General features: G+C 39.5%; 1 protein-coding gene across 2 annotated transcripts in view; it reads right to left on the bottom strand.

Moving 5' to 3' along the window:
* LOC127360122 (leucine-rich repeat and fibronectin type-III domain-containing protein 2) overlaps nt 1-13,575 on the bottom strand; it is a 134,423-nt gene that overhangs the window by 50,203 nt on the left and 70,645 nt on the right. The window lies entirely within an intron of this gene.

Below are 13,575 nucleotides of genomic sequence, written 5' to 3'. Positions count from 1 at the left end.
CATAGCTAGCATGAGCAGCTGCCTACCTATAGGCGAGTTAGTAGCTTTGCCAAAAACTAGCAGTTTCTTAGATTGTGTGAGCTCTATCTTTGCAAGCTGCAACACATACATCCCCTCTACTTTTATATTTTCCTGTTTAGAGTTGGAAGGTTTTGCAAACCAATGGTATAGAGGTAATAACTCATGCTTTACAGTTTAGGTCATGATTTAATAACCTGATACAGAATGACAAAATGTGAGTACTTGACTTTGACAATGGCCTAATGTCTTAAACACATAATGCAAAGTTCTGATGAATATGAGAGGCCATATCTATAAGAATCTATCAATCAATTTGGTAGCAATGTGGCCATGTCTTCCATTAAAGCTTGTTTAGCAAAGAAAAGTGTTGGCTTGGCTGTTTTCAAGTCAATATTGCAGTGAACTAAATGAATGATTCCACTGATTCAGACTTAAGAATCAAGACCTGGCAGAACTGATGGAAGAGGGGGAAACTTTCTTGGCCCTAGCTACACACGAACACGCAGTGCATGAGAGGAGCTAAGCACATCATTGTCGTCGATAACCGTATCCAACTACTTCATGCCACCAAAATGAAAACCAAACCAAAATTAAGGTTCACATTTAAAAAAAATCCCAATCATTATAATGAACAGACTATTAAAATCAGTTAGGCCAACTTCTAGATTAAAATAATTATTAAGAAATTATTAAATTAAGGTAATCATTTGTGACCCTTCAAAGGCCCTTCACTTACATACTTCAGCATATTGAGCACTAAGATAAATGAATAAAAAAGGGTCAAATTATATCTACTGGTCAGATATTGTTTAGTTTGTGGAATACCAATGTGTGGTAGTGGAAAAGGAGCAAGGCTGCTAAAGAAAAGCATAACTAATTGGTTTAGCTTTTCTGTCATACAGTGGCGACCTCTTATATATGTGTAGGAGTTACATTAGGTTACATTAAAACCACTTCAGCAATCAGTCAGTGCAGCAATAAGCTAAATGTCAGAAATTCATTAAGATCAAGGTCAGATATTTCCACCTTTTTTCAAATAGCAGTTATCATACCAGTCTTCAACTGCATTGTAAGTGAGTATTTTTTTTTCCCTTTCAGTAAAATATGTATCCATCACGAGGCTGTAAAAAGCCTCTGGCAGCTGGCAGGCGTTTTGCATTCTGGCTCAAGCTAAAACCCCTCCGCTTTGTGACCACAGTATGTTGGTGTTTTATTCTGTGTCTGAGCTCCCTTCAACTTAAAAGTCAGTTTACACCAAAGAGGCTACAACACATGGTGTCATACACATTACGCATCATTGAGTCATTAGCAACTGGCTCACGCTCTGCTTCAAAAGCAGACAGAGAAAACGACAGAAACACCTCGTCCGCAGCCTTCCTTGGACATTACATGCGTGTTAAAGTTGTTAAGCGGGAATGAAGCAGCAGACAAACTGCGGTCTCAATGACAAGCCAAGTTTACCCCCTGCAACAGCGTCCCACATTGCACCTCCTGTGGAGAACTGTAATCACATTTTCCGCAAGGGTGGTTCTAGTGCCCGTGAGAAAAGGGTTTATCGAATTCACACACATTGTTATTACGCAGTCTGTGTGGTTTCCCCTCAGTATCTGCGGCCACTTATATCCAGCCGGTTTAAAGAGCATCAAGGCGAAGACACACACACACTTGTGATTTCGCTGCGAGTGCTTTACATAACACAGAGGGAAATTACAAGGTAGGTTGGGGGATGTGTGTTGAACTGCATCTGGTGGTTTGTGAGCACACAGTAGATTTACTGTTGAATCCTTGAAGCAATAATTTGCCAAATCGTATTTTTATACTGTCACTAACTAAAGTATAGTGATAGATTTTAAACCTTTTCCACAATTTTAAAACGTTTTATCCATTTTACTTGTCATATGGCTTTATACTTCTATGAGTAGCTGTCATTTTAGCTTCTGTAAGTGGCGTCTGGTATTTTAATTATAAATTGATTAGAAGTTTATCATTTCACTTCTATGAAGGTGGAGAACTTCCGAGAGTCAGATTAAAGAGAGTCTACAGCCATGCTACTGTATCTGGCTGTGCACTGAGCTAAATGCAAACATGCTCACATTTGTTAACATGTTTAGCAGGTATATTGTTTATTGTTCTTAGTCCGTCTCTCTTTAGTGTGCTAGCAAGATTTGATAATTGGAAGAGGATGAATGTCATTAGTTTGGTGATATTTAGTCATAAACTAAAGTACTGGACACATATACAAATATTGGCCTGATGATGGTGCAAGGTGAAAAGTCAGGGGATCAAAGTTGTTACAAACATCTTACAGGGCTCATGATCATCAATGCCAAATGTCCTCACAATCCATCCAAGAGTTGAGACATTTCACTCAAAGTCACAAAAAATAACCTCTGACCTTGGTGGCACTAAAGAAAAAGTCAGAGATCAACAAAGTCATTAGGGTACATAATTTGGGAATCATGAATGTCTGTATGAAACTTTGTGCCAATAAATCACGGAAATATTTGGCTTGCTGGTGGTGCTTAATAAAAACTCAGAGGGTTATCACTAAAGTAATTTGGTTGTATCCTTTGGGGACCAGCTGTAGAAACCTCCATGGCAATTCATCCAATAGTTGTTGAGATATTACAGTGGGCAGACCAACTGAGAGCCATGCTAGTAACAAGGCAGAAAAGGAACCTGAAACAGCAGAGGCAGAAAAATCCTGTCTTCAGTCCCTTATATGGGTTGAGCCCCAAAGGCACTAAATTCTACTTTCCATAATGCAACTGAATAGTACCTTTTGTTAGACCCTTCTTGCCCTGTTAAATCCCCAGATCTTTCTACAAACTTTAATGCAGGCTTTTCATTACAAATGTGTCGTCTCTAAGCCCAAGACAAGATAGCCCTGATGACAAACATTTTTAGATTATTGGAAAGCTTCTTTTAGAGCCACAAAGATGTTATGGAAGTGTTTTCACTGAATGGTATTCCCCATGACAAATAAACTGCTCTTCATGTGTAAAAAAAAAGTTCCTTTTTAACAGAAAAAACTGCCAGACAAGATTCTCAGTATTGGACAATTCTGCAAAACCCCAGATTTTGTTCAATAACAAAATTATTTGTTTTTATGTTCACTGCCAACATTTTTAAAATTCTTATTTTTTAAGTTATCTGCACATAGGAACTACAGCATGGTTACGTTTGCAGACAATTATGTAAAATCAACTATGGTTAAAGGACCAGTTTATAGGATTTAGTTGCATCTAGCAGTGAAGTTGTAGATTGCAACTAACTGAACACCACTTGCTTCTTTATTTGACTTGGGAATGAAAACAGGCTGTGAAGTGTGTAGGAGAAAGTATAATGACCACGAAACTCACAAAAAGCTTAAAAGGTCCTATCTAAAGCCAGTCTTTGGTTTGTTCTGGGCTACTGTAGAAACATGGCGGAATGCAGAATCGTCCAATATTTAGTTAAGTTAGTTCTGGGATACTGAGCTCAATAAAAGCTATATTTTCACATATTAGTCAAAAGCAGTTTAGTGTAGAAAATGATAGGTTGAAAGGATTCCAAAAAACAACTCACTGAGTTACCGTACCATAGACTTTGCATAAAAACCCAAGTTGCCTCAGGCCTATTATGGTTTATGCTCCATACCAGCTATAACATTTAAAGCATTTCTTTAAACAAAAACTGAAGAGCTTCCGGCAGCCATTCCAACATTTAGAAGAACAGGAAATAAAAGCAATAATAAAATTAGAAGTAAAAAGCAGAAAAAAATAGTGGAAAACACAACAAATACAGATGCTTTCATACAGGGCTTACTGAAAACTGACTATAGAAATGATCTGAATCATATGCTTTGGCCTTCACACTCAATACACCTCAACTGAACTGTAAACCTATGGGAGATTGCGTGTTAGACAGTATCATTAAAACACCAAATGAAGGACTATCACTTAGAGAAAAGCTGTTCATCCCTCCAGTACTTGGAAAATATGAATCAAGGGTTACTGAATCTGTTGAAGACGATCATGGTGGAACAAAACTTAAGCCACTTTATGTTGTTTTTTCCAAAACAAAAACCAAACTAACCCACTGGGAATAAACTAAGCAGAACATCACTTGTTTAATGTTCTGTCTGTAACCTCCATTATCTCTCCATTATAGATCTAGAAGTGGGCTAAGAAGTACTGTGGCCTGTTTAGAAGTACAAACTATGTCATCCCTGACGTCTAAGCATGGAGGAGTACAAGTATGTTTACTCCAGTTTGGATGACACAGGCGGACTGGCCATCTGGAGTCTTTTTTTCACTGGGAGGTTGGTGGATGTGTGGGCCAGCAGCAAGCCGAGCAAAGTTTAAATAATGCCCCAAAGTGGCTGTGGCTAATGGTTGTCATGAGTATTGTGCAACCCCAGTCCATCTTTCTCCCCCCAGGTGATGTTACCTTGGTGAAATACAATATGGGTGTCGAAATGTAAAAACTAAATGTTGTGTAAAATTGAAACTACGAAAGGCAGGATAACTGAAAAACAAGGTAGGGCTGAGGAAAAAAAAACCCCTAAGGCAAAAGCGGCCCAATGCCACAAATTGATTCATTCATTTGGCAGGACTGCAACAGAAGTGCTTCTCACGTCAGTGTGGAGCTGCATATTGTCGTCACTGAGTCTAAGTGCTCTGTTCTCCTGCCTTCAAGTGCCTCCAGGATTTATTCCCTCCTGGTGAAGGTTATGCCAACAAAGATTCAGAGCTTCAGGATATAAAAAACAGTCAACCGTACGGGAATTTAAAAGTACCCTCTTCAAAAAAGGATCACTAAACACAAGAGCCCTTAGAGAAGATGTAAAGAGTCCTGCACTTTAAACTTTTCCTTTTTTAAGTATTGTGAAAGTGTGTGTGAACAGATTGGAGGTAACTGAAATCGTTTTCTGGATTTTTTACTCTCTACAAACGGTATGACTGCAATAAACCGATGAGTCCACGTTCAGATCAACAGCACTGCATCAAATGACTGCAGCCCTCTCAGTCAATGAGAGCGCTGTGTTGATCAGTGGGGATGAATGGAGTTTTCCAGCAAAAAGTTGTTGCTGGCTCACACATCAGCTTGTAACTGGTAGCGCTGTAGTGTAGAATCTACCATGAAAGACATGATACATTTACACTTTGTTACTTTCTGCCTCAAAAGGAGCTACATTCTGCTGTGCATTGTGTTGATTTCTGATAAGCCTTCGTCAACTTCCTGGTTTGGGTTTCATCCTCTCAATGTTACCTGTAGCAGCACGCCTACGCCAATGCAGACCTCTTGTATTTTTTTTCATACTGGGCTATTTTTGTAGTGAACATGGCCTAAGAGGGCACCAGGATCTCAACCAACTCTACTAAATGTGCCGTGTGTGTGGGTAGAGGAAACACTGAAACAGAGTAGGAACATGGATGTGCAAAGGTATGACTCTGGATTCATCCTCAGTGGTTCTTGAAAACAACCCGAACAAAGCCTGTGATTGCATTAGGATCTCAAACAAAGATTTTTTTTTATACGTATATTATGGCCTTCTAGGGTTCAAATTTTAGGTACAACTGTGTGCTGAATATGAAAAAAGCCTTTGTTGACTGTGTTTTGGCAGCATGCCTTTGTCAGTGTGTGACAGACAAAGGCCCATCAGGTCCTTTTAAAGGCCACACCCACAGAGGCAATCAACCGTTGTGGTTGTTGTTTGTGGTGTATTGAGATAATACAATGTGTCAAGACTCGAATAGAAAATCAGAAATCCCTCTGATTACTGATGAGAACTTAAGTTGGATAGAAAACCCTGAAAAACATAAATATTGGGGTATTTAGGAATTAACATTATTTTGACAAATACTGTCATCCTCTTTTATTATTCTTTCAGATTTTCACTTTTCATACCCCCTTATAAAAATTACTTCTTCCAAAAATGCTTTTTAGAATCACAGCCCAATCACATTCCTGCTCCTTTATTTCAGAAACTTAAAGTTCTTACGAGTAAAGATACTTATTTTTCTTCAAAACGTCACCATGAAAGATACAAGATACCTTGGGAAATCTTTGAGTAACTGAGAAAGTCTTTATTTTCATATGCTTAAAAAGGACCCTTCAAGTCCTACAGAACATTTGAAATAAACTTTAACTGCTATTGTATAATTTACTTTTTATGTCCCGATTTATTTACTGTTGACATTGTGTAAAATATTTCATATTACTTTGGTAGAAGGCTTTAGCGCGTGGTCTCTTCCTGCACATTTCCATTCTTTCGTGTCATTTTTTTGGTTTTAACATACAAATAAATAAATAAAAAGCACACTACACACTATAACTAACTGTGAAAATGACTAAATGAACTATGCTTAAAATAAACCAGCTTAGTTTCTGGACGTTTCAGAGGGAACACAGCTGTGATTGTAATTGCCTCTCTGGGTGCACAACACAATATGCCCCAAGACTGATTCAATTGGCTGCCTATGAAAGACTATTATATATTTCCAGTAGTTAGAACACTTCACTGGCTCCCACTGTGATACAAAATCAACTTTACTTAGATGTGCATGGGGTAATGGGGGTTCCTTACTGTCTTTGGGTGAGTGCACATTCATTTTAATGTATAGAATGTGGAGATAACATTGTATTGCCTTCCTTTCAATATTACGCAGTAGGTTAAACATGCTGGTTTTGTAAAGGTGAATATTGTACTTTCTTTCTCTTTCAAAAGGGGGGGCGACAGGCAGGGGTGACTGACGGAGGAGGAGAGATGGAGAAGTTTCTGACAGGAGTAAATAGAAAAACGGAGGAGGCGTCAGAGGCAAGAACAGCAAGTGACGGTAACCGGCATAAACCTAATAAGAGCAGGAAATAAGATGAAGCCTTTGGGTTTACCGTGAATACGGTCATAAATGACAGCATGAAACCAAACAAATTAAGACGGCACCTGGAGACCTTCAGTCAATAAGCCATTGGACTTTTTTCCTCGAAAGCTTGATGAGTCTCGCCAACAGGCCGGTCATTTGGTTAGCGCGGCATCAGTAAATAAAAACGCACCGTTAGCCTCGTACAAACACCACCATATCGCAAGGTGCAAAAAAACCTCACACAATAGCAGAGGAGCTAATACTCCCAGCAGCATTGGACTTGGTCACAATGATGCTAGGTGAGAAAAGTGCTGAGACACTGAATACTGTCCCTCTCATTTTATTAATCTATTTTGATAATCAGGTGATTGTATGCAGAATGCTAGTGCCAGCAACTCATACAGTGGTTTGTACAAATAAATATTATCAGGTAAATAGTATTAAAATTCAGGGGGGGCGTGAAAAAATGTCTGTCCCCTAGGAGGGGCATGACAGAAAATAATTGAGAACCACTGCCCTAAACGATCTGAACTTTATTCAGAAAACAAACATCTCAAAAGTTGTTTGCTCGTCATCTTGCGCACAAATTAAAAAATATTCACCTCACATTACTCACATGAGTAACACGAGTAAATAGAAATGATCCCACGAGTAAACTAGTGCAAATGTGAGGCAAATATTTGCTTCGCTTTGAGTGGGAACACACCATAAGAAAAACTGAGTAATATTCAGCTGTTGGCAACTCACCACCACCACACTCAGTTTAAACCTTGTCAGACACATTTAACTCCCCCCTGGTGCAGTATTACACACCCATTCACCTCCCCCTCTGGGCAAAAAAAAAAAAAATCCTTACTACAATTCCTTTATAAATAGAACACCCCATCACTCAGAGCATATTTCTGATAGCGAGCCAAAGCTGCTCAACTTTGTGATTCAGTCTCACAGCAGATGATTTGTATCCTTCAAACCTATCTTCCCGGTTGTCACCGGAGCTTTAGCATCATTTATCAGAGGAAGTTATATGACTGGATGGCCGTGCTGCATTGCCAGGATTTTCACATGCAGGTTGCCCCCCCCCACGCGACTCAGCTTCCAATTGGTCTCAGTTGTTTCCAAGATGAATCAGAAAGCCCTTTAATAAGGAAATCCAAAGAGCTCACGGGCTGTACGGGTAACTTCAAAGCGAGGTTAATATAGATCCTCTAAGCATTTGCTGTGCTGCCACAACCTTTACACAAACTTAAGAGCGGACAGAATTATGCTCTGTCAAGAAAACTCCTTTTTTCAGGCTATTAAAAGTATATTTTTTGGCTCCCAGAACCACGGGGCGAGTGGTTTAAGAATAAGAAAAAGGAATAACAGCAATGTATGCAGACATGGTTGCTGCCCTGAGGCTTGACCTAGAGTATCAGACACCAAATGCACACATAATAGTTTAACTATTCCTGCAACTCGTATTGATCCTGAAGAACTTACAAAGCGATATTAACCAGCCCAAAAGGAAAACAGTTCAGCCTCAGTTTAGGTGAATACAGTGTGTGCTAAAGGCTTTACTGCTTTACACAAAGCAAAAAAAAACATTGATAGAGGCAGATGTTCTATAACAAGCAGCATGGAATGCAACCCATGCGATTTTCCCTCCACTGCTGAGATAGATGGAGAGCAGTTGCCTTTCCACGTGTTTTCTGGTCCCGCAGCTGACAGAGACATCAAAATCCTGACACACATCCTATATTGCACATGGCAAACTCATGACATCTGCACATGCTGCCAAAGATGAAAGCCATGAGTCCTGGTACAAGACATGTGGGAATAGATGTACAGTAACGAGAGCCTTGGGGCCTGCCTTAATGAGGAGGATTAGTGAACCATGATAGGGCTCTCGTATGCAGCTATAAGAGGGGTGGTGGGGCAGGATGGATGAGGAAGCAGTAGTTTGTCAGGTAGAGGACAGGCTCACCTCGGCTCCCGGGAAACTCTTAAATGAGACGGAGGGGGTGCGGACCAATAGATGAGGCCAGATTGTAAAAGCTGACAAGTGCAATCAATAGATTGCATGGTGATATTAACTTGCTATCATCTTTTTCATATCCCGCTGAGATGGGATGGAGGAGAAAGGCAATTCCCAGGTTCAAAAAATGTGATAGGTCTTCTCAGCACTGCAAATATTCATGATTAATTTTTCAGCACAAACATTATGTGATCTTAGAGCGCTTTATGAATCTATTTCTAGTTAATTGCTTAATTTGCCAATAATATGCTATCAAGAGGCATTTTACTACTTCACTGTTCCCATCATAGCAGATGGAACAGATGGGTACAGATATTTTCTGGAGACAGGGTTCTGCATTAAAGACCAATAAAGGTGACATATTTGTCTTGTTTGTTGCATTGCTCTCATGTGGCGAATTTTTCCTACATCCAGATTGATCCTTCAGCGCTGTGAGTCTTTGAATCAAATTTAAGGCTGGCCAACATTCTTGCATCAAGTGCTGCATTTCTGTTATTGTAGCTTATGAAGGCCCAGTCACACAAGAAAGCGGCACAGCAAAGGTTATCCAAGGGCCCTTAATGAAATAGGAAGTATTACAAGCTTGGTGATGTAGTTGTCGCTGCCTGATCTCTTTGATTGGTAGGTACTGCTGCAAATTTAAACAGAGATGAGAAACCAGATGGCTGACTCAGAATCTACTTTGATTATCGACCGAAAAACTGGTTACGATACAATACATTATTACTTTTTTATTTAAAAATTCCTTAGTTCTCAGTCTTAGCTAAGGCAGCATTAATAGCTTGACAAAACGAAAGAAAAGTTATCTGAAAACTGAACTTTTTGTCAGACATATGGTCCATGTCTCACACGTGCTTTTAGATATACTTATAAGTCACATAAGACTGCATCCAGAAGACGTTAAAACACGTTTTTCCAGAGCTGATGATGAAAGAAGCTAATGCGTGAGCCCTCTTTTTTCCTTCTCATCTCTGTTGAGTTCATGCGTTGTACCACTCGGGCAGGATGTACGGACTGGGCAGCGACAGTAGTGACTACTCACAGAGCTAGCTGGTGAATTGTAATTAGCATTACATGCTTAGCAGCCGGGTACATGCTAGCACAAGTAAGTCACATTTGCTTGCTTTTACAATTGAAACTTCTTTTGTGGAGCAGTTTGAACTCCAAAAGAGGAAGGTGAATGGAACGGAAGTGAACGGAACACAAAACAAAAGATTACTAGGCAGCCAAAATCGAATCCACTGATTGCAACAATTCCACTGAAATGAACTGATTTTTCTGCAGAATTTTACTGCTCCAAATGCTGGTTGAATTATGAGGCATTTAGTGCAAAAATGATGTGTGCAATGAAGGCCTAAATGTCTAGACTTTTGGTCAAGCTCCACAGAATTTGGATCCTACATTTCCCAAATTGTAATTCGGTAGCATCGTTTGTCTGACAAGCCCTTCCTGGTTAATGGTAATTTCAGTTTGTAAAGTGATTTGGTCAAACTTGACAAAACAATACCAGAATCACGGAAGACGTGAACTATTTTACAGACTGAGTAGTATTAACTAGTAAATAGACACTGACATGTAAAATGTTTCCCTTTCAACCCTTTAACTATTAATGCAAATGAAGATGATGTGGTTTAAGTTTTCAGTCCTTATTGCACTTTATCAAGACCCTAACCTAATGCATTATGAAACATTTACTATAAGGCAATGTATCTTTAGAATCCATCTCTTTCTGTTCTTCTTCAAGCCAGAGACAACCTGTAAATAACCACAACATTTTCAACACCCAAAACCCCAATTAAAACAGCATATTGTATACAATCTTTTTGGAATGGCTTGTGAAAAAGTGGCTTGGCTTGGCAGTCATATTTGGATAAACTTCCTGTCTCTTTTATATTCTTTAGATGCAATTAAGTAAGCTTAGTCTAGGTTCACAATGCAGCATATGGCTTGGGCTTGCTATAATTAGACTCCTAGAGTGAGCTTTATCTAAGACACATAGCTTTACAGATGACATTTCACTTTTCACTAGAGCAGGCCCGCACATATAGTTTGAAGACTGACTGCTCTACTTCCAAGAGCTTCTGACTGAGGTCTTACTATAGTGGTTCATCATTACTGTACCTTATGTCTGATTGTGATAATGACTGTGAAGATATTTATAAGAGGGAGTCGACTATAGTTTCCTTGCCCTACATTTCATAAAACGTTCCTTTTAGAATTACTGCGGTCGTCTTTTTACAGTATGTGTGCCTGACATTCTGGCAAGCAATTTTAGTCTTAAGGGGAGCGTTCAATCAGTCTCAGAGACAAAAACCTCACAAGTATGGCCAACAAATCCCTGACATTTTTTAGGAAATCATCCTAATTTGCCCGGCAGATTGCGTTTTATCTTTCTCTCAACCTTCCTAATCATTGTAGTCCATTTTGCCTGGGGTATGGTGCCTCCTTGCCATCACTTACCTGAACTCTTTATCTGTTTTCTTCCGCTGGAAGCAAAATTGAAACAAGCACGGATTAACTCAATGTCATGGCAGCTTTGTCCCTGGGATAATGGGTGACAATGAGCTCTGCAGTGGCAGCAGTAAATGATGCCAATTTTCTCAGAGAAAGGGAAGATGATAGAATGAGAAAGGAAGAGTTTGGGGAGATAGCTTAAGACCCTAATCCAACTTTGTAAATCAGAACACTCCAGGTTTTGCTCAGTGTTTGTCTTGTTGAAGTGATATCATCCAATCATGGTGCAGGCGGCACAAATGCTGACTGAAGATATGTGACAATGGTTTTAAGAAGATTTGGTGAAGAATGTCAGATTTATATGAAAAGAAAATTTGACATGCTTTGTCTTAAGGGGATAAAAAGTTTTTTCTCTTCTTGCCAAGTATGAATACACTATTCATCCTGCATCCTCAGTTAACCATAGGCTCCAGTGCTACATGCTAATTTAAGCATACACTGTATCTATAAATTCTAGGTGACTATAGAGTTATCCAAGGTAAGACAAGTGATCTTTTGTAGTGATCTATCAAATAAACTACAAGCCATAAATGTTCATTTGTATGTCTGTGGTGCATTTCAATGGTAAGGGTTACAGTAGAGGTCTTTGTTGGTCCAAATATCTGTGCCTGAACCAAAATACCCAGAAATATACTGCCCAAACTGGAACAACCTATTATTTGAAAGCTGGGACCTGGACCCATGCAGAGGCGAGAAATGTCAAACCCAAACCCAAACCGGACCGGTATATTATTTGAAAGTGGGAACTCAGACCCATGATGACAAATGTCAAACCTGGTCAGGAGACAAAGACCCAATCTCCCCGGGATTGGTTTTGGGTCCTAGCATTTCTTGTTTCTACCAGAGTTAGAATCTAAAGTCATGATATACCGCTAAAGCTACTATAAATTCTCAAGACTGTTGACATATTGCCATGATAATGTTCCGAGCATGAGTATTAGCGTCTCCTATGAAATCTAATTATCTGCTGAAAGTTGGACAGTATGCTTACAAGCACACAAGTAACCTAGGTTATGTTCAAAATCGTACAATATGTGTGCATCACTGTAGTAACCAGTTTACTTTGAAATCTATGAACACATGCAGCAGGTCAGAAACCAGATACTGGCCTACCCAGACATTATTTTGGAACCTGGCTTACTTATTTATTTTTTAAGATGCTTCTTCCTGATTCTTTGTCAGTGTGTATGTGTATGTTGGAGAGGCCTCTACCACAGCTTTTCTTTATAGATGTCGAAAATATAAATAGTCAAAACTTCAGCTGTGAGAACGTTATTTAGACCTACAGCTACTTCGTTTGAGTTTCAGCTTTAGTCCGTCTTTTAACTTCTATCACAGTGTTATTTTCTAAAGTCTCTGTCAAGCACAGTTTATTAGAAACCCGGTAACATGTTTACAGTACATGGGCAAGAAATGTTCTCCAAGAGAAATCTATTGGGAAGTCTAATTTCTCTAAACTTCTTCTACTACCAAACCTATAGGCTATACATGCCGTTTCAGAAATCCAGTTACTGCTGAAAGCTGACTGTAAAACTGTTAACTGCATGTAAACACATTGATAACCAAGCACTCTCCACATGTGGACCAAAGCTTTGGTGTAATATTACACAGGCTGGCAATTCTTGACTCTCAGCATTGGGGGCCTCTTCCGCCACCAATTTCCCGTAATTCCTCCACACTGCAGCCCAGAATGTCTGATTCCAGCATTACACTAATAAAATCTTTTTCTTCAATAGCCGCCTGCCTAGGACCTCCAGTGGTTGTTCTAGCCAGTTGATTTTGAACAGGATGTTCTGATTTTGGAGCAGTGAGGAGCCGCCACCGCCCCCCCAACTGTCTGTGGAGGCGGACACAAAAAATGCCACCAGCTACCAGCCCTAAACACATCATACTGCAGACTTTTGCCGGCAAATGTGCAGAGAGCTCTGGGTGCAGGCAACATGGAGACTAAACATTGTTAATTTGCATATAATGTAGCACCCACATTGTAATGATAAAAAGCTGGTTGAAAAGTTTCTCTTTAAGAGCAAATGACACAAAAGTAGCAGTAATGTATCAGGTAGGGACTGGGATTTGAACGATGATATCTGTACCTCATGTTAATTTTGCCTGTGAAGACATCACTGTAGACTCATTGCATTTGCTGTATTGATGTCAGAGATCATGACATGTGGCCAT

The sequence above is a fragment of the Dicentrarchus labrax genome, unplaced genomic scaffold (genome assembly GCF_905237075.1).
Source record: "Dicentrarchus labrax unplaced genomic scaffold, dlabrax2021, whole genome shotgun sequence".
NCBI classification, from domain to species: Eukaryota; Metazoa; Chordata; class Actinopteri; family Moronidae; genus Dicentrarchus; species Dicentrarchus labrax.
This window is presented reverse-complemented; position numbering and strand designations above follow the sequence as displayed.